Raw genomic sequence first — 23,002 nt, forward strand, 5'->3', positions numbered from 1 at the left:
TCAAGGGGTGTTTGTAACTTGCTTTCTATGGACATTAAAGACTATATTAGTGTAGGAATGCTTCTCATTGTGTTTTGAAGCCTTTCAGTGCCCTTGGCCCTGTGGGTGATGCTGTGCTATCTGGAATAATTTTTTAGAGAATGTGTACCTAGGATGGAATTTAACCAGGAACCTTCTGATTACCAGACGACCGCTATACATCCTGAGCGGCTGTCGCACCACAATGGCATTATAATCGTCGTCTTCTAAAACACAACAAAAAATAAAGAGAAAAGCCAAGAGGGAAATAAAACACTCATCACACGTCAAATAATCCTCCCCGCCTTTATTGAAACTAATCTTCAAATGAGACGTTAGCAGTCCCCCTCTCCTCTTATCTACCTTGGCACAGAGCAAGCCTAATATATATCTCCCCTTTAGTTGAGCGGTAGATGTTTCACACCCCATGCGGGAAACCGCGGGTTCGAGTCCAGGCATATTTCACATGGTCATGAGATTTTAATCGCTTACTGCTAAAGGACGACTTGAGAGCGAGGGTCCGATTCCAACGGGAGATGAGAGACGTTAACGTCATGTGTTTCACGGAGACATGGCTCAAGCCAGCGACGCCGGACAACAGCGTCTCTCCATCGGACAATTTCACCGTCCTGAGAGCAGATCGCACGGCAGCCTCTGGGAAGAGCATCGGAGGTGGGGTCTGCATCCTCACGAACAATCTCTGGGTTAATCCCAAGGAAGTACATGTCCTCTCAAGTTCATGCTCCCCAGATATGGAACATCTCCAAATCCTGTGCCGCCCGTACCACCTACCCCGTGAGTTTACCGCGGTCATTTTATCCGTCGTATATATCCACCCACAGGCAAATACTGGCAAAGCGCTTGTGGAATTACACGACCACATCAACAAACAACAAATCAAGCACCCGGAATCCGCGACGATAGTGACTGGTGACTTCAACCAGGCAAATCTGAAAAAAGTGATGCCGACCTTTTTTCAGCACATCGCCTGCTCCACAAGAGGGGGAAACACACTCGACCACTGTTACACCCCGTTCAAAGCTGGCTACAAGGCTGTAGCGGCTCCGCCACTGATGGGTTCTGCAAGCGCGAGCGATCACGACTCCATTTTTTTAGTCCCAGCATACAAACAAAGATCGCGTGACGTTGTCGTGTCACGTGAGACAAAAAAGTGGTCTGACGAATCAGAGGCCGCGCTCCGTGATGCGTTCGAGGATACAGACTGGGACATGTTTAAAGGAAGCGCCAGTGACGTCAGCGAGTACGCTGATACCGTTGTGAGTTACATAACAACTGTGGCAGACGGTATTGTCCTCACAAAGAAGGCGCGGGTTTTCCCAAACCAGAAACCTTGGGTGGACAGCACTATAAGAACAGCCCTGAACTCACGCACCACGGCTTATAACCTGGGCAGAGAGTCAGGAAATATGGAATAGTACAAGGCTTCAGTCTACACTCTGCGCAAGGCTGTTAAACTTGCTAAGAGGACATATGCTGAGAAACTGGAGACACAAATGGCACAAAACGACACAAGAGGCTTGTGGAGGGGACTGAAGACAATAACTGACTACAAAGTCAGCGCCCCCTCAATGGGGAGCGACAACGCCTCTCTCGCGGACAAACTCAACTCCTTCTACGCTCGGTTCGGTGTAGACAGTGTCGCCGCTAGCCCTCTGGCTAGTGACGTCACTGGCGCACCGGCTGTTGTGGAGGGGGGGGGCAACCGCGGGGGGGCGGGGGCGCTCTCTCGTTGTCGGAACACAGTGTGAGAAGAGCATTTATGCAGGTGAACACCAGGAAGGCTGCGGGTCCAGATGGTATAACAGGACGCATACTTAAGTCCTGTGCAAACCAGCTTGCCCCGGTGTTCACCGCCATATATAATCAATCCCTGGCGGAGTCAGTAGTCCCTGTCTGCTTCAAGATGTCTACCATCATCCCTGTACCGAAGAAACCCTCCCCAACATGCCCAAATGACTACAGACCGGTGGCACTCACCTCTGTGGTCATGAAATGTTTCGAGAGGCTGGTCAAGGACCACATTTGTGCCTCTCTCCCCAGTGATATGGACCCTATGCAATTTGCATACAGGACAAACAGGTCCACTGACGACGCGGTCTCCCAGGTACTGCACAGCACTCTCTCCCACCTTGACCGTCAGAAGGGGGGCTATGTGAGACTGTTGTTCATTGACTACAGCTCAGCGTTCAACACCATAGTCCCCACCAGACTGGTGGACAAGCTGATCGAGCTAGGTCTGAGCTCCGCCCTGAGCGCCTGGGTACTGGACTTTCTGAGTGAAAGACCCCAGGCGGTCAGGGTGGGGGGTCAGACCTCCAACACCATCACCCTGAGCATCGGGTCCCCCCAGGGCTGTGTTCTAAGCCCCCTGCTGTACTCACTCTACACACACGATTGTGTGGCCAAGTTCAGCTCCAACTCCATAGTGAAGTTCGCCGACGACACGGTGGTGGTGGGGCTGATCTCGGACAACGACGAGAAGGCCTACCGAGAGGAGGTTGAGGTACTGGAACGTTGGTGCCAGGACAACAGCCTGCTCCTGAACATTGGTAAAACCAAGGAGCTGATCGTGGATTATAGGAGAGGACAGCAGGAGACACACACACCACTGATGATTAACGGGGCTACCGTGGACAGGGTGAGCAGCTTCAAGTACCTGGGGGTCCACATCTCAGAGGATCTGACATGGTCAACACACATAGACACAGTAGTAAAGAAAGCGAAGCAGCGCCTCTACCACCTGAGACAGTTAAGGAAGTTCAGAGTATCGGGGAAGATACTCCAGTCCTTCTACTCAGGAGCTGTAGAGAGCATCTTGACCGGAAATATCACTGCCTGGTATGGGAACAGCACGGCACAGGACAAGAAGGCCCTACAGAGAGTGGTGCGCTCAGCCGAGCGTACCACGGGTATTGCGCTACCTCCCCTACAGGCTCTATACAACAAGAGGTGCAAATCCAGAGCCTGCAGGATAATGAAAGACCCCCACCACCCCAATAACAGCCTGTTCCAGCTGCTGAGGTCAGGCAGACGCCTGCGAACCCCAGCTACTAGGACGGAGAGGCTTAGGCTAAGCTTCTTCCCCCAGGCCATCAGAGCCTTGAACAATGAACATTGAGAGACACAGAAACTGAACTATCCACACACAAGCACACACAAGCACGTACACGACACGCACGCTGAGCACGCTCACACACTAGCAGCCACTTTAACACTCATGCCGCACATACGCACACTTATGGCCAGAGGAAAGGCCACTTTAAATTAGTATAACATCAGGAACAGTGTATTGCACTACTAAAGCTACCTAGCATGTCCTATATGCTCTGTAAATACTATGTACAGATACCGAGATGGCACACCATGTACCTGTCCTATATGCTCTGTAAATACTATGTACAGATACCGAGATGGCACACCATGTACCTGTTTATTGCACTGTTGTTTTTTACTGGATTCTATTAATATGTTGTACCACTGTATTTTTATTGGATTCTATTATATGTTGTACCACTGTATTGCACATCGTCGCGGGCAAGACCAGCCGCATTTCATTGTATACCTGTATGCCGTGACAATTAAAACTCTTGACTTGACTTGACTTGACTCTTGACTTGACGTGCATAAAGATATACCACATATATATATATATACCGCCTCCTGGTATGACATCAAGTCCTCCCAGACCATCCCACAATGCAGTGCTCAGCGTAGCGTTTGTGTGAGGGTTTGGAACTCGTGAAAGTGATTGGATGCTTGCACGCTTTGCACCATGGGAAATACAAGAGGCCTTGCAAGGAATGTTGCTGTAGTTCTCTTCCTTATATGGCTGCCTGTAACCATTGGTAACCACTTTCGAATGCATAAAGTAATTACTGTGCAGAGGTGGAGTTGGTAAAACACTGGAGAAGCAGGATTTTGCTGTTATTATACTGTGACCTTTTTACAAGATACAGTAAAAATAAGACACCAACTTATTCAAATTTTGTTGATATATTTCTCATATATCAACACATATCAACTGTTGTTCTACACATACAGTACAGTAGCAAACATTGTTTCTTCAAACGAGGATATTCTAAACATTCCATGAAAGGCCTCTTATTACCATCACTGTTGTGTACAATTGTATCAAGATTAATAATTTCCTTCCTTACAATTAGGGATGAATCCAATACCAAGAACCACATGTACCAATGTCAGAAATCAAAGCAAAAGTGACTACATTTTCGTCATTTCTTTGGATAATGGATCGGTACTCAGAATTGACGGATACTGAAGGGCTTAACTGACCTATCTCAAAGCCCACCCTCTTTTCTTGGGGTTTGAGATGGGTCAGTTGGTATCGGTGATGAAAAGGTCTTATCATCAGCATATTCCTATTTAAATAATCTCTGATTATGAACTCTGCTGTGAGAATCCACCCTGAACATAATTCAAACGTTATCCCTTTAATCTTTAATAAACATGGGAAAGTCTCACTCGGAAGGTAAAAATGAAAGCTACACTCATTACCAGCGGAGCAGCGCCAAAGGGTGTCTCGCTCATCTCTCATCACACATAAGATTCTTTGATTCAAAGGTTCTTTGGGTTCTAGTTTTAAAGCCCCAATTCCTGATTTGTGGAGAAACGGCGGCCCCTGTACATTTCTGCCCCAGTTTTTGTTTTGTTATTGTACACATTAAGAGCTGGAGGAGCTACAATTGTCATCCACACGATGAAAGTGAGAGAACACGCAAGCAAGGAGAGCATATCTAAAGACAAAGTGAGCTAAGGTACCCATTTGTGATAATGATTGGCAACACAATTATTTTGTGACTATATTGGCAATAAACGGTTAGCCAGTACCTCCTCTGGCAGACAGGTGGAGACATTTTGCAATATGTGTTTGTTGTTTGACCAACAATCAGATATTGGGGCTTTTAACTATTATTAAGATATTGATGAAACTATTGAAGATGATTGGAATGACTAAATGCTGTGCAGATTCTGTTTAAAGATGGGAGTTTCCCTTTGAAAGGGAGGAATGTATATAACATGTTTTCAATACTGCAAATGATAAGACTGATAGAAGTGAACCTTGCCTCTCTGGTTTTACATACAGTAGCCTACTGCAGAATACTGGCTTGAAATAAACTCTTGATTTTCAACTTTCTCAATTCCATTTTTCTAAGAGTGATAACGGATAGTGCAACATCTGCGTATTACCCAGTGTGTATGTTCTGACATTATATGGCATTAACAGGCCTCAGGAGTTTGTAAATGCAGGGGTTCGGCCTACAGTATGCCCAGATATTGACTTCCAGTTCCTAAGTGTTTTCTCTGTGGAGAAACGGAATCGACATTCTAGATAATCATCCCTGTCCTGGTCTGTGGTTAAAGGGGCACTTCACCAAAAAACAATGCAGATTTATTTTGCACATAATCTCACGCACATCCAAAAGCCCTCAACAGTGTTTTACACATTAATTTAGTTTGACAGTTATTGAGAGTAAATGAGGTTGAATGTGGCCACCAGTGATGTCATCGGGCACACATTGAATCCTTGTGTTGTGTTAATTACAGCTCTATGAAATTATGTACAGAAATAGCAATACATTGTCTTATAGGGACTGCTACTGTACCTTATACCATTTTATTGAGCTGTACTATATAATAATATAATATATATATATATAAAATATATATATATTTTTAAAGGGGCATTTCACTGAGAACCAAAGCTGATTTATTACACAAATTACTTTTTGTCTGACAGTAAGAGCTTGAATTTGTCCTCCAGTGATGTCAATGGAGAGCACTGAATCGTTGTGTTAAATACAGCTCAATTAAATTATGTAAATTTAATATTATTATAACCTAGAACTATGTGGATGGATAATGTTAGTAAAATATAGTTTAAAAGTTTTATTTATTTAGCACATGTAGAGCAATGCAATGCACTTTACAAACATCACAATAAGGTCCAAGAAAGATCAGTGATGATACATAAATGGCTGTCAAAGTTAACGCGTTAACGCACAATTATTTTAACGCCACAATTTTTTTAGCGCAACATTAACGTACATTTTTTTTAAAATTTGATTTGATTATTGATACTCTCATTGAGAGAGAGAGGGGGGGTGAGAGAGATGAGGAAGGGGCAAGAGAGAAAGAGAGCTGGGAGAGTGTGTGTGAGATAGAGAGAGTGTGAGTCCTCAGTCCTTGTGTGATTAATTGCGAATATTTTCATGTTGAGATAGATTGTGGATGAATATGCAAAGAAAGGTACACCATACAAATGTTCATGCATTATTTGTTTTAAACAAGACGGTTTAGAAATGGGCAATGGGAAAATACATTGCGTTTCCAAGATGACTCCTAGAACCCACCTCACCCCTGCCCACTTTGACAACCTAGGATGGCTTAGAGTAGACGACAGAGTACAGCAACTTGCAATGGGCCTGGTCTACAAGATACACTACGCGACCAAGGTACCCATGTACATGTCAAAATACTTCCCAAAGGTCAGTGAATACCACGATCACAACACCAGAGGGAGCTCCACAAATCATGTAAAACCCAGATTCGGCTCAAACAAGGGACTAAACACGTTTCGCAATTATGCCACATCAATGTGGAACGCCCTGCCTAAAGCTGTAAAGGAATGTGAATCACTACCCACCTTCAAAAACACTCTCAAAAAACACCTACGTGAGACTGCAATTCGAAACTGGCCCCTACAAATGTCCTAACCTAGTTGTACAGTAAATGACCAAGTAAGGCTTTGTCAATATTCCAATGTACAGTGTAAAATGTGTGTGTGTCCCCTACCCAACCCCCCCCCCCCCCCCCCCCCCCCCACCTCCAATGTACAGCCCTCACCCAACCCCACCCCACCAACCTCCTCCAATGTACAGTTTCTACGCCAAATGTATATACACTCCTTTTCTGGACACTTTTGTATCACAAACAGTACTGTATTTGCAAATCTGATATGTCATAAATGTATAGATGTAGCAGTACTGTCTATCTGTATGTCATGTATGTCATATATGTTATGATGAATTGAAAATGGGGGACCCTGGTGTAAACAAGACGAAAGTCTTTCTCTGGTCTGCATCCCCTTAACAATTGTATGTATTGAGATGTACTGTACTGTACCCATTCTGCAATCTGTTAATAAACTTTTCAATCAATCAATCAATCAATCAATCAATCAATCAATCAATCAATCAATCAATGGTGGACCAGCCGGAAACAGCAATGACGTAACCACTACACCCATAGATATATATAGAACACTAGATAGCTTACCCGCGCTGCCGGCCAATGGAGAGCGACGTCACTGAACCGCCGCCATCTTGCCCAGGTCAGCCTTGAGTGAGAGTGAGTGAGCTGCACAGACAAAAATACTCATAACTCGCTGAAATATTGACGGATTTACAAACGGTTTGGTTTATTACAAGCATTATTAACTTGGCTATGATTCAAGCGGTTTGTAAAAAAAAACATCTTTAATTTTTTTTTTATAAGTATGTGGTATCATAACTACATCTTTGATGTTTATAGCAAACCAACCCGTTTGTAAATCCGTCAATATTTCAGCGAGTTAAGAGTATTTTTGTCTGTGCAGCTCACTCACTCTCACTCAAGGCTGACCTGGGCAAGATGGCGGCGGTTCAGTGACGCTGGTGACTCCGCCTTAAGCTATCTAGTGTTCTATATATATCTATGACTACACCTCCCTATTCAAGCCGATAGGAAGCCAATGCAGGGACTCTAAGAATTCTGGACATCTAGCTCCATTGCTTCCTCACCAATGACGTGTTTGATGGACGACGGTCCTCTCCTCCCTCTGGGAGGGAACCAGCCTCCTGCTGGTTAACCACAGAACTAATGTAAAGCAATGGGGCTTTTGCTTTTTAAAACCATTAATCACACTGTCAGCCCTCCTCTCCCCTCTGTTCCTGCTTTTTCAAATGATGACTGTAACAGTTTTCTTTTCTTTTTTGTAAACAAGGTTGCAGTTGTGAGGGCAAGTATCATCCCCTCTTGCTCCCCTCTCCCTATGTCACCAGTTCGGGAGGCAACCTTGAGTAACCTCTCCTGTATCACCTAACCGAACCGAACACATTTGTCAGGTCTAAAAAAAAATACCACATTTAAATCTCTTTTCTCTATCTTGGCTAATTGAATCTGGTGCCATATCACGCTTGTGTGTTCTATGCATCCGGAAAACCCTGGGATTCCTGCTTTCTGCACTGTGGTGTCTAAACAATTCCTTTCTAGATAGTTTGCTAGGCTCTGTGCCACTATACTAAAGAAAATCTTACCTTCTACATTCAGGAGAGATATAGTCCGAAGACTTTGTTTGAGCCAATCAGCAATACCTACTGATTCACATGACTGAGTTGCCCGTGACCTCAATGCGGTCTCATCAGAAAATGTAAATAAAGTCCTTAATCGACCACAGAAAAAAGGTACATAATATAATGTATGTTATGTTATATCTATATATGAATAATATATTTACGTTTCGTATCGACCTATCTTAAAACTCTAAGATAGGCTATCTTCTTCTGAGTCTGGAGAAGACAGTAAGAGCTTTTCCCATAATGTTGGTGTTGTGGTGACCCACTTGGGACATATAGACATTCACCAAACCCTGAGCAAAGTTACGGCTCCTTTAAAGGAACACTCCAACATTTTGGGAAATTAGCTTATTTGCCGCATCTACCCTGGAGTTAGACAAGAAGATACATTTTTCTTCTCTGTGCATGCAGTAGGAGTAGGAAGACGTGCACCGTTAGCCTAGCTTAGCATCAATCACTGGAAGTAGGTTCCTCCATTAGCCTAGTTCCCAACGTCTTCCTACTCCTACTGCATGCACAGAGAAGAAAAAGGTATGCATCTTCTTGTCTAACTCCAGGGTTCCCAAAATGTTGGAGTGTTAAGATACATACCTTTTTCTTCTCTGTGCATGCAGTAGGAGTAGGAAGACGCGCACCATTAGCCTAGCTTAGCGTCAGTCACTGGAAGTAGGTTCCTCCATTAGCCTAGTTCCCAACGTCTTCCTACTCCTACTGCATGCACAGAGAAGAAAAAGGTACGTATCTTCTTGTCTAACTCCAGGGTTCCCAAAATGTTGGAGTGTTAAGATACATACCTTTTTCTTCGCTGTGCATGCAGTAGGAGTAGGAAGACGCGCACCATTAGCCTAGCTTAGCGTCAGTCACTGGAAGTAGGTTCCTCCATTAGCCTAGTTCCCAACGTCTTCCTACTCCTACTGCATGCACAGAGAAGAAAAAGGTACGTATCTTCTTGTCTAACTCCAGGGTTCCCAAAATGTTGGAGTGTTAAGATACATACCTTTTTCTTCGCTGTGCATGCAGTAGGAGTAGGAAGACGCGCACCATTAGCCTAGCTTAGCGTCAGTCACTGGAAGTAGGTTCCTCCATTAGCCTAGTTCCCAACGTCTTCCTACTCCTACTGCATGCACAGAGAAGAAAAGGTACGTATCTTCTTGTCTAACTCCAGGGTAGATGGCAAATAAGCTAATTTCCCAAAATGTTGGAGTTTTCCTTTAAGACTCTGGGTTCAGAGTGGAGAAACTAGGCATTCTGGGAAACTAGTTTTGTTTACATGGTGTTTACATGTTGGCTGTAGCCATTGAATGTAACTATTCAATGGCTAACTGACTTCTATGTTTAGAGGTAAAAGGATGTAACTACTGACGTTATTTATTTCATGTTCGGAAGTAAAGGGATTCGACTCGACAACTGTCTACACGTCCTGCATTCCTACAGTGTAAATAGCCCACTTTGACTACCTAGGATGGCTTAGAGTAGACGACAGAGTACAGCACCTTGCAATGGGCCTGGTCTACAAGATACACTATACGATACTAAGGTACCCATGTACATGTCAAAATACTTCCCAAAGGTCAGTGAATACCACGACCACAACACCAGAGGGAGCTCAACAAATCATGTTAAACCCAGATTCGGCTCAAACAAGGGACTAAACACGTTTCGCAATTATGCCACATCAATGTGGAACGCCCTACCCAAAGCTGTAAAGGAATGTGAATCCCTACCCACATTCAAAACCGCTCTCAAAGAGCACCTACGGGAGGCTGCAATTCGAAACTGGCCACCGTAAATGTCCAAACCCCCCCACCCCCACCTAATAGACAGTCTCCTCCCCACCGTATGTATATATTCTCTCCCCACCGTATGTATATTTCTCTACCACCCACCCACCTCCTCCTAATGTACTGTCTCCTCCCCACCGTATGTATATATTCTCTCCCCACCGTATGTATATTTCTCTCCCACCCACCCACCCCCTCCTAATGTACAGTCTCCTCCCCATCATATGTATATATTCTCTGTTAGGATCTATGGGTAACAGTACTGTATATTTGCATATCTTATATGTCACAAATGTAACAGTACTATATACCTGTATGTCATTCATGTATGTCCCTATGCCATAAATGTCATGATGTCATGTATGTCATAAATGTCACTATGAATTGAAAATTGGGGACCCTGATATAAACAAGACAAACGTCTTTCTCTGGTCTGCATCCCCTTAACAATTGTGTGTATTGAGCCGTACTGTATTGTACCCATTCTTTTCATTCATTTCATTCATTCATGTGCGTACAGTCTTCTCCAGAGTCAGACAAGAAGATACCAATATACCAAAGGTATAGCCGCATTTCTGGCAGACGTTTCTGGTCATGTGAGAGTAATAGTAGAAATACATAGATATAAGCAATACAGGCAGCTGGGTGGCGCAGCGGAGATTGCGCTCGTCACCAATGCAAGAGACTCCGGTCTCGAATCCGGGTGTCAGCATTGCCTCCGGCTTGGGCCGGCCGTCATACTAACTCATTGGCAGAGTTAGAGGGTGGAAGTCGATGGGTGGTAATCTGGAAGTTGTGGACAGCGACCTTACGGGTCGGTTGGGGGACACCTGACCGGCAGAGACAGGAAATGGCAAGCGTAGTGTGAGCCTCCCACGCGTTACTCCTCGCCAATGAGAGTCCCCGCTGGCAGGTGAAAAGATGTGACAGGCTGCCTCCTCGTGTACCGGAGGGGACACGTGATGCAGGGCTTCTATCCTCCCTACAGCCGACCAGTGGGAGGCATATGCGAGCAACGTTCAAGACAGGGGAGGGGAGAATTGGAAACACGAAATTGGGATGGGAGAAAAATAGAAAAATAAGGAGAAAAAGTGGATAAAAAAAAAAAGATATAAGCAATACAATTAGATCTGAAGTTGTAATCATGTAGTTAAAATATGGCCTTGCAAGTGCATTTGCAAATGATGGACTTGAGGAGGGAGGCCTGGTCCTCGTGCAGGACAGACCAGATATTCACACCTTCAAATTAGCAACGGTTCAAAGTTTTATGAATTGCATTTCATTGTCAGTGTTTATTTTCTGTACATAAATTAGCCAATAAATTAAACGAAAAGAAGTAAAGTGTTCCTTTATTAATCTCCTTGGGTAAATGAATAACAGTGTCCTAACAGTGTTTATTAAGAGTCATAGTCCTAACAGTGTTTATTATTAAGTGTGTAATAGTCATAACCGTTCTCAAGTTCACTAGCCGTTAGCCCTCCAGCAACTGGCATGTCTTCACCCATTCCCAGTATGAACACGACGAGGGGACTGTAATGAAATGACATGTTTTCAGTTTGAGGACATTGGTCGTGGAGTTACTGACACGTCCCCAAGGACTTCAAAATTGCGAGGGTGACCCCTCTGCACAAAAAAGGCAGTAAATTAGACCCAGGCAACTACCGCCCTGTTTCTATCCTTACCTCCATCTCGAAAGTCATGGAAAAAATTGTATACGAACAGGTCGAAAAATACCTCGCGGAAAAAAATCTAATCTACGAATTCCAATCTGGCTTCAGAACATCCCACTCCACTGACACATGCCTTCTCTATTTAAACGACCACATCAAACAAGAGGTGGACAAGGGCAAATACTGCGGCATGGTCATGCTGGACCTACAAAAGGCCTTCGACACTGTCAATAACACCATTCTGATTGACAAGCTAAAAGCAATTGGTTTTGATAGTCTATCAGTGAGCTGGATGCAATCCTACCTGGAGGGGAGAGAGCAGATGGTGGAGGTAAACGGTACCCTATCCCCCCCCCTCACAGTAAGCTGTGGTGTTCCACAAGGAAGCATACTAGGTCCGCTACTGTTCCTAATTTATGCAAATGACATGTCGTCAGCTTGTGACTGCAACTTGTTCCTGTTTGCGGACGACTCAGCCCTGCTGGTCTCTGACAAGAACAAGTTACAGGTTGAAAAAACCCTCAGCTCAGAACTAGGCAAAATCTGCATATGGCTCGCTGATAACAAACTATCATTACACATGGGCAAAACAGAGTCCATTCTCTTCGGTTCAAATAACAAACTCAGCAAGACCGACGGCTTCTCAGTTACAGTGGGTGACAATATTGTCACAAGGAAAGAAGATATTACCTACCTGGGTTCCATCCTAGAGGCAAATCTTTCCTGTGACAAAATGGCATCCAATGTAATAAAAAAAGTCAACCAACGAACTCGATTCCTGTACCGGATCTCCTCACTGGTAAACAAGAATACCCTGAAGACTCTGGCAGGAGCACTCATTCAAGGGTACTACGACTATGCTTGCACCTCATGGTACCAAAGCACCTCAAAGGCGCTAAAAACAAAATTACAAACATCTCAAAACAAACTGGTCAGACTACTGCTTGACCTTACTCCTAGAACCCACCTCACCCCTGCCCACTTTGACAACCTAGGATGGCTTAGAGTAGACGACAGAGTACAGCAACTTGCAATGGGCCTGGTCTACAAGATACACTAGACGACCAAGGTACCCATGTACATGTCAAAAAATACTTCCCAAAGGTCAGTGAATACTGTAACTGAGGGGTTACAAAACCCTGACTGTATTAAAGATTGTGATAGATTAAACCACTGCTAGGTATGTACTTTAATTACTGGCCAGACAGTACATCGAATATAGATGGTGAACACTCATAATAACACAGCATTGACAAAGAAATAGTATTTGAGGGTATTTTATTATTATGCAACATTAGGTTACAGAATGAGAATTAGGGTTGCGCTTGTATGGCGAAGAATATGCATAAAGTCAGTCAGTAGCATGAGTCACTGGGAATAGCAGGATTCCTACGATGGGTACTAAGCTGACGCCACCTGGCGTATAATAGCAATTATAGAAGGCAACGCTGGTACCGCCTGGAGACACTGGGTTCCTCTCAGAGTTGTAAGGTCTAGACTGAGATAGAGGAATGTTCGGATACTCAGTCTGATTCAATGAAGAATAAAGGGACTCCACGTACAGGAGCCAGTCCTTGTAAATCCAACGATCAGCAGCAAAAGCAATAACTGTAATCCAATGCTCGATAGCAAACGATGATAGCTAGCTAGCCTCTGTCCATGAGGCCAGCCCGAGTGTAATCCTCACGAGGTTAAATCCCAAACGATAGTGGAAATCAACGAGGCTCTTCTCCGGGTAACACGTTCCAAATCAATATAATCCAACCAGTAATGGTTCTGCAATCGCCGCCGCTGGTTCTCCTGTGCACATGTCCAACGGTTCTCCGACTAGGCCTCCTCGGGTACTGGCACCAACGTATTTAGGCCACGCACCCTGGCTAAGGTTCACTAGCTAACACGAAGAACCGTTAGGTAATGCTACACACGAATGAACTGGGTTGCACGATATACAATAAATGAACGACTATTTACTTCACATTAAACTAGGTCGAACTTGACGTTACTGCATTAAACTCTGACACTTTACTATTCTATTCGCATGTGTTCTCAACGCAAGGTTGCTCACTTCACTACCCGTTGACTCGGGATGAACTTGATGAACGAACTGCTGCTGTGCGCACCTGCGCCGTATATATACTTAAGTGATTATCTAGTCCCAAACCTCAGTTCTTGTCTGGAATCAATACGCTGTCTCCGGGCATGTTACGACATGCCTGAGCTTGTCTTTGAACCTGACGTTGGGGGCTTGCGGGCTGGCGCCTAGGGCGCTATCCAATAAGGAGAGCGAATATTCCTATGGTTCGAACGCCGGTTTAAAGGTATATACCGTGTATATATAAATAATATACAATGTATATAAAACAATAAATGTAGATTCTCAGCTTTAATCTGGCCCTTCACAACAAATACCACGATCACAACACCAGAGGGAGCTCCACAAATCATGTTAAACCCAGATTCGGCTCAAACAAGGGACTAAACACGTTTCGCAATTATGCCACATCAATGTGGAACGCCCTACCCAAAGCTGTAAAGGAATGTGAATCACTACCCACTTTCAAAAACACTCTCAAAAAACACCTAAGGGAGACTGCAATTCGAAACTGGCCCGTGTAAATGTCCGAACACAACCCCCTCCAATGTACAGTAAATTACCAAACATGGTCTTGTCAATATTCCAATGTACAGTTTTGTTTGTACAGTTGTACAGTGTCCCCCCCCACACCTACCCAATCCAATGTACAGTTTCTACGTCAAATGTATATACTCTTTTTTGTCTGGACTCTTTCTGTATCACAAACAGTACTTGTAACTGAGGGGTACAATTCCCTGACTGTATTGATAAGTATGGTATCATTAAACCACTACCGCTTTATGTACTTTAATTACTGGCCATACAGTACACAATATTTGAATATGATGAACACTTCCCACAATGAAATCGGTTCCAAACAAAGGTATAATCAAGTATTTAATGGAGCAAAAGGTACATAGGATACTTTACATTATTCTTTGAATGCACTTGTAAGGCAAAGGAATATGCGTAGGCAAATCAACAATGAATGTCCATTCTCTGGTTACGCAGGAGGTAATTATACAACCTGAATCTTAGGGAATTATATCTATGGTACACTAGTAATATAGCGGGAGATACTGGAAGGGGTTCCCCTGGTTGTAAGCCAGCGGGGGGGGTAGAAGATCTGTCGGTAGTAGGACGTCTGGTCAACGATGACTAGGGAGACTCCAGGTACAGGAGCCGGTGCAGTAGCCTCTTGATCCACAGACGAATACAGCTGTTCTCCGTAGACTGTAGACTGTAGCTCCACAGTGAAGAAAGCTAGTCGGCCTCAGGCTCTCTGAGGCGCCGACTCGACTTGACTCCTCGCGGGGTAAATCCAACACGTGCAGGCGTCAGCGATTATCCGCTCTATAAATCACAGGACCAAAGCAAATATATTCCAGCCGCAAAGGGCTATGCAGTCGTCGGGTAGATTAATCCAGTGTACATGTCCATACGGTTCTCGTCTAGGTCTCCTCGGGTGAAAGCGCCATGTGGTCAGCCCAGCCTGGATAAGAACTCTAGCTAATACGAGGAAGCGTTGGGCATGCTGGTCACTGTAGAACTTTAACCGCACGATACACTATACACAAATAGACTATTAATGACTTAATAGAAATATGTCGCACTCGACGGTATAGCGCCAAACTCTGACAATTCAGTTATTAATTCGCACGCGGTCTCAATGCTCTATTCTGGGGCCAAACAGGCCATACTTCACCGCACGTTGTATCGTGGGTGAGGCTTCAACTTATTGGTAACTCACTAAGGCAAGAAGGCGAAGGGTAAGGGGGTTCTATATTCACCTGCGCCGTATTTATACGCACGGTGAACAAACTAGTTCCAATCTCATTTCTGTCGCGTATTCCTGGGCAAGGCCGGGCATGTCCAGACACGTCTTGACGGTGACTTTGAACCTGACTCCGGAGGCCGGTCCCTGGCGCCGGTGGACCGCTGTCCAATAGGAGAATAAAATATTATGGTCTGTGCTAAAGGGATATTCCGTGTATATGTACAAGGAATATACAGGGGATATCAAACGATATACAAATACTATGCAATATATATCAATAAATAAATATATATATTCGGTTTAATCTGATCCTTTGTAACAGCCGCCCCCTAATTAGTCCCACCTAATTAGCTAAGCAGAGACAGATTAACCGCACTGTCCACTACTCAATGTCTGTTGTGAGGGGTCGGTCAGTTCACAAAGTCATGGGTCATGGTCGTCATCGATAGTATCGGGGAGCCTTGGCAGTTCTATTAGCCTCGCCACGGGTCGGGTGTAGATCCGCCCTTGGACGAGCACTTCGGCTGCTCGGACCTTTCCGTCGGCACCGGTGATCACTTTGCTTACGCGGCCAGCCGGCCACATAGCTCGGGGTAGTGACTGGTCGATAATCATGACGACTGTTCCTTCTGTCAAATTGTCTCTCTCTTTCACCCATTTCTGGCGGGTCTGTAGAGACGGTAGATAGTGGAGTAGGAAGCTGTTCCAAAACTTGTCAGCCAATACTTGACTGTACCTCCACATTCTTCGGCCGTTCGCTTCTTCAGGCCTGTACATTGTCTGTGGTAGCGCGGGGTCCAGCCGCCCCATCAAGAGTGTGTTGGGGGTGACTGGGTCGACATCTGCTACATCACTTGAGACGTAACCGAGGGGCTTTGAGTTCAATACTCCCTCGATCTCCGTGAGGACTGTCATTAAGACTTCTTCCGCCACGGTCTGGGCCCCAAGCACGGCGTACAGGGCTGTCTTTATTGAACGTACTTCTCGTTCCCAAGTTCCACCGAAGTGAGGTGCGTTCGGGGGATTAAACTGGAAGTCAATCTGGTATGGAGCGAGGTGGGTCTTAAGTTCTGGGCCCATAGCTTGGAAGCTCTCTCTCAGCTCTCTTTCTCCGCCTTTGAAGTTTGTCCCGTGATCAGACAACAATATAGACGGTTTACCTTTCCGCGATGTGAATCTTCGGAAGGCCATAAGGAATGAGTCTGTGCTCATGGTTGGAAGGAGTTCTATATGCATCGCTCGGGTGGTCATGCATTTGAATACAATACCCCACCGCTTCTCGGTTCCTCTTCCTTTCTTTATATACAGCGGGCCGAAACAGTCCATACCGGTGGAGTGAAAAGGCTTGTCGCCGAGTCGGAGGCGACAGGGAGGTAGGTCAGCCATCCGGGGTATACTGGGCTGCGCTCGCCACTTACGACAGTCTAGACAGGTTCGCTGGAAGCGCCGCACTGCTTCTCTCCCTTGCAGTATCCAATAACGACGTCTGATCTCCGCGAAGACTCTCTCTGCCCCGGCGTGATGCACATCCTCGTCGTATTTCTTTATGATCAGCTCTGTGACCTTGTGTCGGCTGTTTAAGACTATCGGGTACTTGACGTCATCCGGTAAGTCTGGAGCTCTCCGCAGACGACCACCCACTCTGATGAGACCATGGGCGTCGCTCTCGGGGGCTAGGTGGAGCAGTCTGCTGTCTGATGGGACGGGCTTTGCTCCCTGTAGACAGTCTAGCTCATCGGGGAACGAGTCTCTCTGGGCTCGTTGTAGTAGAAGAAGTTCTGCTTCTTCGTAGTCAGCTGCTGTAATGTCAGTAGTGAGCTGAACCTCTGGGTGGTGCCACAGGAATGTCTTTAGCTGCGCACTCTCTAGGGTGAGGCAATCGTCTATGTCGGGGTCTGTGGAGACGAGTGTGTTCAATCCACAGAACATAGATTTCTTGTTTTCTGCCTCCTCTTTACTCGCTTCCCGTGGGGTGGGTGTAGGCCACTCTTCTTCCGGGAGCTTAAGGAACTCTGGCCCGTCACTGTATAGGTTGTGACGGGTGAGGTCATCCAGGGACATTCCCCGGGTGATGACGTCAGCTGGGTTGTGTTTTGTGTCCACATACCTCCAGCTTGCTACTTCTGTTAAATCTTGAATCTCTGTGACTCTGACTCCCACGAAGACCTTGTATCTGCACGAATCAGACCGGATCCATGTGAGTACTGTCGTGGAGTCTGACCACAAGATTGTTCTTTGCACCGGAATGGTGAGTTCACGTTGGATTAACGTGGCGAGTTGCGCTCCTGCTAGGGCTGCGCAGAGCTCTAGACGCGGGATAGATTGTTGCTTTCGTGGGGCTATTCTTGAGCGGGCCAGGATGAAAGCAGTATGTATTTCTCCTCCCTCCTCTCGGGCACGCAAGTAGGCCACCGAACCGTAGGCTACTTCGGAGGCGTCGCTGAAGACGTGCAGGTCCATCTGGCACGTCTCCGGCCTCACTGTGGGTGGGAAGTAGCTGCGGCGTATGTTAACACCTGGGAGTGAGCTGAGTTCCGTCTCCCACTCTCTCCATGTGGATGCAAGGTGTTCGGGTATGGGGTCGTCCCAGCCCTGGTCCTTGTCCCATAACGCTCTTACAATCATCTTTGCCCTGGTGGTGTAAGGTAGAATACATCCCAACGGGTCATATTGTCTGGCGAGTGTTCTGTATACACTCCGTCTGGTGGTCGGTAGTGCAGTCAACCTTCCCTGCTCCTTGGTCAGGGGTGTGTGTTTATAATGGAGCGAGTCTGTTTTGAAGCGCCAGACTAGTCCTAATGTCATTTCTTGGGCTTCTCCTGGGATGGTCGCCATCCAGGTCTCGCTGCTTGCTGCCTTGTCCTCGGGGGAGAGGCTGCGCAATACTTGCGGGTCGCTGCTGGCCCACTGCCTGAGATCAAAGCCGCCTTTGATCAGGGAGGCGCGGAGCTTGAGTAGAAGGGCCTCGGCTTCTTCTGGCGTCGAGACGCTTTGCAGACAGTTGTCCACGTAGAAACTATTTTCTACACTTTTTCGGACCTCTTCATCAGCTGCTGGGTCCTCTGCGACGTGTTTTTGCAGTGCAAACGTAGCACAGCATGGGCTGCATGTGGTTCCGAAAGGGAGGACTTCCCATTGATAGATGGCTGGTTGCTCATCCCCGAACCTCTCTCTCCATAGGAACCGCAGCAGGGGCTTGTCCTCTGGGTTGAGGCTGCGCAATACTGGGGGGTCGTTGCTGGCCTGCTGCCGGAGATCAAAGCCATCTTTGATCAGGGAGGCGCGGAGCAGCGCACGACGTCGCCAGTCAATTTTCTTTATGTGTCCCGCTGTGATTCGCTTGTTAATCTCAGCGCGGTACACAGTCTCTTGAGCGGGGTCTCTGGCTAGGCGCCGCTCTGTGTTCAATAGATACCGCTCCGTCGCTTCTTTTGGGGCGTGGAAGGTAGGCATACCCTCTCGCCTCAGGAGTGGAGTTGCGTATCTCATCACTCCGTTGACTTTGACTCTCTTTGTCCCTTGCTCGAGGAGTGCTATGGCGTAAATGTCTTCCTTGGAACGAATGTCTTTCTTTTCATTCTTAAAGGGCATTGTCTCTAGTGTCCATAGCCTCTCGACATGCTGTAGGAGGGTGGTGTCTTCTTCTGTCACTCTGGAGTGGAGGCAGTTAGTGGCTGCTGTTCGGTTAAGAGACTTAGCGAGGGGGCCTTGTAATGTCCATCCTAGGCGGGTCTCGACTGCTGCAGGACAGCCTCTGGGCCCTGTGTGGACCCGGTCTATCGGGACTATGAGGTCTGCATGGTCGGAGCCTATCAGCAGGGTCGGGGTGGCACCGTCTATGAGCGGGATAGGTAGTTGACGCAGGTGCACATATTTATCCATCAGCTTGGCGATGGGGTAGGTGTACTGCGACAGGCCTATTTCTTGGCTGGTGAAAGCATTAGTAATCCTATACCGTCTCTCTGGCTGCCCGCTTGCTGCGATAGTGAAGGAGACATTCTCGCCCTTTATCGTCTTTAGATCTCTTCTTATTGTCCGAATCGTCATCTGGTTTTCGCTCCCCCGCAGCCCCAGCTGGGCCGCAGCGGACGCGAGGAGAAGGGTCTTCTCTGACCCGTCGTCAAGGACGGCGTAAGTGTCCATGACCTTGTCTTGGTAACTCAGTGTTACGCGGACTACCTTTAAGAGCACCCGGGCGCCCCCGCTGCTGGCGGGGTCAATGTACATAACACTTGCCTTTGTGCTGCTTGAGGGTGCAGGCTTTCTTCTGTTACTGTCGTGTAGGACATCTAGGTGGGCTCCGTCACACCGGCTACACCTCTTCTTTAAGCGGCAGTCGGCTGCCATGTGACTGCGCGCACATCGGTAACAGCGTCGGTTGGACTTTATCCATTGACTAACCTCGTTGGCGGTCATCTTCTTGAACGTGTCACATTGTGACAACCAGTGTTCCTTTTCGCAGTACGGGCACACCATCTTCCACTTCTCTTTCTTCGAGGGGGTACTGTGGTTCTTGCTGCTCGGTACTGGTTCTGATTGGTGCATGACGGTCACCAATCTACGGCCATCGTTTGCTCTCCTAGGTCCCTCTCTGGAGCTTGGGGTGCTCCGCATGAACGTATCCAACCGTAGGCTGTTGACTTCTCTCGCCAGGAAGTCGGCTAGGTCTAGGAGGGATGGCTCGGGACCGTTAGGATCACGGTGGTCTCTTTGCCGCCTGAAGCGCTCTTGTCGGGCGGGCGGAAGCTTCTCTAAAATCCTCTCGACATTAGAGTTTGCGTACAGTTCGTGCATACCCTTTTCTCTTTGCGCCCCCAGCATCCCTACCAGGGATTGTACCTTGATAGACAGGTCATCTAGTGAGCGATTGTCTGTGGCTGGGGGTAGGCGGTCAATATGCCTTATCTCTTGTATTACGTAATCCCATATGCGTCCATATCTTTGGTCGAGTGCTGCTAGAGCCGCTGTGTATGGGGTAGTAGAGGTGGCATAGGCCAGCGCTATATTGTGCGCTCGGGGCACCTTGAGGTGCTTCAGTAGGATAGCATACTTGTACGGTTCGTCAGCTACATCGGACATCATTGTCTCTAAGCACATTCGTAGCTCCGTGTACTGTGCTCTGTTCTCGTGGGTGAAGTCCGGAAACGTCGGTGTGCCAATGTATGATGCCATGGATGGCTGGCACATCGGTGAGCGTTGGAAGAGAGGCCTCCTAGGTGAGTCTCCTCTTACACCTCTTGGTGGGCTGGTACCTGCTGGGTACCATGGCCCGCGTATTTAGGTGCTATTCCTCGGGGCTGGTCGTGCGTCAAGCTCACCCGTGAATTGAGTCGGGGGTCTGTAGCGCAGAGCCGCGGGGGTAGAGCCTGGGCTGTACTGGACCTCCTGGTCCTGTGGAGTTCTGTGCTGCTGTCGGGCTTGACTCTCCTCCTCTCCCTCTTCTTCTTGCTCTGGCAGGTCCTCTAGATCCTGTAGTCGTCTATTTAGCCTCTCCGCGGTGTAGACCGTTTCTTCCTTGTAGCTGGTCCTCGCGTGGACCGGTCGGGGAAGGGGTTCGGAGGGGGGTATAGGCTCTCTCTGGTGGTCGGGCTCAGGGTCGCTTGATCGGGTAGGGGAGGGTGCCCTTGACCCGTGTCTTGACGAGGCCCTGGAACCCCGTGCGGAGGGAGGGGGTGTCGCCCTGGCGATCAGCTGCTCCATTATCTGCGCTTGTAATCGGTCGCGCTCGGCTTCGCGCTTGGTGAGAGCGATGTCGCGCTCTGCTTCTCTTTGGGCACCGGCAGCGGCGCGCTGGGCTTCGGCGGCGGCGCGCTCTGCTTCTCTTTGGGCACCGGCAGCGGCGCGCTGGGCTTCGGCAGCGGCGCGCTCTGCTTCTCTTTGGGCACCGGCAGCGGCGCGCTGGGCTTCGGCGGCGGCACGCTCTGCTTCGGCGGCGGCGCGCTCTGCTTCGGCCCGGTCTCTTACCATATTCTCTTCCGTCTGAAGGCGTCTAATCTCTAGACGTATACGATCTTCGTCGCTCCGTTGCTGCGCTTGAAGGCGTTCTCTTTCCATGGAAGAATGTTCGCGCTCGCTAAGCATCTGTGCTTGGAGTCGATCGCGCTCTGTAGAGGCTGCTAGGCTGGCGAGGAATGCCTGTGCTAGCATCTTGTCCGCCCCGCTGGGGGAAGACGCTGGTTGAGGTGATCCGCTCCTGGCAGTACTCGTTGGAGATCTGTTCTCCTGTGGCAAGTCCTGGAGATCCATCTCCGGGGTGCTCTCCTCTTCTTGTAGCGGGTAGAGTTCCATCCCTGGAGAGCTGTCTTTATCCTGGAGCTCTCCGGGGACTACTTCTTCGGTCTTGGCGGGGGGTAAGGTCGTGTCAGGTCCCTCCTGGTCCCTACCGTGAGCTTGGTCAGTTACGTTAGAACCCACTAGGGCCTCTATTGGCGGGGTAGCCTGGGCGATAGGGTCGGACATAATTTTACTATCTACTTTTTCCGCGTTTACCGTCTGTAGAAGGCTAGGTAGTATATTGGCAACGTAATCCTCTAAGTACTGAGGTGTCTGCCGTCTATGCTGCGGGCGATCTACTTTAGGAGAACCGTTTTGTGGAGTGTTCATCATAGGCCATGTCAATATTAATACCACTATATTAATATTACACTAGTTACCCTCCGGCTCGAAGGACAAATTGTAACTGAGGGGTACAATTCCCTGACAGTATTGATAAGTATGGTATCATTAAACCACTACCGCTTTATGTACTTTAATTACTGGCCATACAGTACACGATATATGAATATGATGAACACTTCCCACAATGAAATCGGTTCCAAACAAAGGTATAATCAAGTATTTAATGGAGCAAAAGGTACATAGGATACTTTACATTATTCTTTGAATGCACTTGTAAGGCAAAGGAATATGCGTAGGCAAATCAACAATGAATGTCCATTCTCTGGTTACGCAGGAGGTAATTATACAACCTGAATCTTAGGGAATTATATCTATGGTACACTAGTAATATAGCGGGAGATACTGGAAGGGGTTCCCCTGGTTGTAAGCCAGCGGGGGGGGTAGAAGATCTGTCGGTAGTAGGACGTCTGGTCAACGATGACTAGGGAGACTCCAGGTACAGGAGCCGGTGCAGTAGCCTCTTGATCCACAGACGAATACAGCTGTTCTCCGTAGACTGTAGACTGTAGCTCCACAGTGAAGAAAGCTAGTCGGCCTCAGGCTCTCTGAGGCGCCGACTCGACTTGACTCCTCGCGGGGTAAATCCAACACGTGCAGGCGTCGGCGATTATCCGCTCCATAAATCACAG

Source organism: Notolepis coatsorum (genome assembly GCF_963971535.1).
Source record: "Notolepis coatsorum genome assembly, chromosome: 8".
In the NCBI taxonomy this organism is placed as follows: domain Eukaryota; kingdom Metazoa; phylum Chordata; class Actinopteri; order Aulopiformes; family Paralepididae; genus Notolepis; species Notolepis coatsorum.